Source organism: Petromyzon marinus, unplaced genomic scaffold (assembly GCF_048934315.1).
Source record: "Petromyzon marinus isolate PM22_M1 ecotype Great Lakes invasive population unplaced genomic scaffold, UKy_Petmar_22M1.pri1.0 PM_G_Scaffold_58, whole genome shotgun sequence".
Lineage (NCBI taxonomy): Eukaryota > Metazoa > Chordata > Hyperoartia > Petromyzontiformes > Petromyzontidae > Petromyzon > Petromyzon marinus.
Window position 1 is genome coordinate 993722 of NW_027423011.1, and position 2228 is coordinate 995949.

Here is a 2228-nt window from a genome sequence, read left to right on the forward strand (position 1 = left end):
ATTAAATTTAATCTGTTATTTTTATTTTCTATCTACGTTACTTTACTGAAAGAACCAACAATACGTGTGTCAATGTATCTATCGGTCAAAGACGCTAAGCGCGTGCCGCTGTTGACTCTGAATGTGTGGAGGGGAACACCTTCACCACGGGGAGAGAGACAGAGACACGGATAGCCTCAGCTATGTTGATTGATCCTCGATTCATTACTTGGTGGAGTGAGGAAGAATTAATGCTGAGCAGATGAAGGTGGCCAGGCATGGTTCTGGTCACACCACTGCCAGTGTGTGACAGTGTCAAGTTTGTGTTTGTAGTAAAGTCTATTAACTCTGTTGAACACGGAGGTTATATCAAAACAATAGTTTATTTTGTTTTCCTCTGGAACTCTTTATAAGAATGGAAACAGGAGGTGAACACAGCACACACATGCAGCTGAAGTCGAATCTGTTCATCCCCAGCGTTTGTGGGGGCTGATGCCCCCCCCCACTCCCCATTACGTGGGGGCTGATCTCACGCACTACGAGCGGGGGGGGGGGGGGGCGCCACGTCTAATGGGTGGGGGCTAATGCCCCCCCCCACCCACCCACTCGTGTGTGTCTCACTGTTAACACTGCGGTGCATGCACAGACACTAGTGACACTCGTGTGTGTCTCACCGTTAACACTGCGGTGCACACACAGACACTAGTGACACTCGCGTGTGTCTCACCGTTAACACTTTGGTGCACGCACAGACACTAGTGACACTCGTGCGTGTCTCACCGTTAACACTGTGGTGCACACACAGACACTAGTGACACTCTCACGTGTCTCACCGTTAACACTGCGGTGCACACACAGACACTAGTGACACTCGTGCGTGTCTCACCGTTAACACTGTGGTGCACACACAGACACTAGTGACACTCGCGCGTGTCTCACCGTTAACACTGCGGTGCACGCACAGACACTAGTGACACTCGTGTGTGTCTCACCGTTAACACTGCGGTGCACACACAGACACTAGTTACACTCTCACGTGTCTCACCGTTAACACTGCGGTGCACACACAGACACTAGTTACACTCGCGCGTGTCTCACCGTTAACGCCGTGGTGCACGCACAGACACGCGCCGGCACGGGCCACCGTTGGTATTTTAATATGCGCGCGCGTCACACCCACACTGATTTATAGTCACCCACACACCGTCGTACGCTGATCGCTGTCCCACCGCTCTTCACACACACACATGCACCACGCGTCACAACGTCAGTCTGTGCTAAGATTTATGTCCCGGAGCGAATAGGGACCCCCGTTTATGGCCCCCTCCAGCCAGCACCCTTCGGACAGCGCCTAACCTCCTGTCACCTGGCCGTCGCAGAGTGCGTCTATCCCCAAAGCTCGAGCTGACTCAATTGGCCCCCCTTCCCGTACCCACTCACCTCTTCAGCTGCCCCATGGGGGCTGGGGAAGATGCTCGCCTCGGGGACTTTTTCTGTCCGACCGTTTCCAGCTCCACCCTGCATTGGTCGGACGGACGCTGAGGACGGCTGGTCTCCTCCGCCGCTCCAGAAGGACTCTGATTCAATCCGCCCCTCCGGCCCCCTTATGTCTCCAAAGCCCCTTAACCCCCGGGGCACATGACGTCATCCTGCGCATCCAATCGAATTCTCTTTGCGGCTGCTTTGAGCGCTCTGGCCGTTGGGGGGGAGGTGGGGGTCGCGTCATCCCCCCCTTCCCATTGTCTCTGTGCCTGCGTTCCTCGCCGTTGACTCATCGATAATCCCCTCGCTCCCTCCAACTTAAGTCAACTCTTATCTGCCTAGGGGCTTTTCCCTCCCACCCCACTGTTTACCCTGCTGCTGGGTACTGGCTGATGGTCCCACCCCCCCGTGCTGTGTATGCTTCATCGCGGCCGGCCTGTAAAGCTCTATGCCCCCTTCTTGGGGGGGGGCGCCATGTAATCCGGTCTGGGGGGCTCGGCCAATTTCCTGGTCCGGGGAAACCGTGGAACGTCCCTGCTAGTGGGGTCCTCGGGTGAAAACCCATCGCACCAGGTGATCCCTCCTCGCGACCCTACGGGGGTGCATGCGGGTGTTTAGTGGGGCGTGCGTGCGTTCGTGGGATGGGGAGGGGGGTGCGAGGAGAGGGTAGCGCCGGCGGAGTTGCTCCGCTGTGGTGGCGCCACAGTTACGATGGCGATAGCAATATGACAAAATAGCAAAATATTTTTAATTTTGCGCGGCAGGCA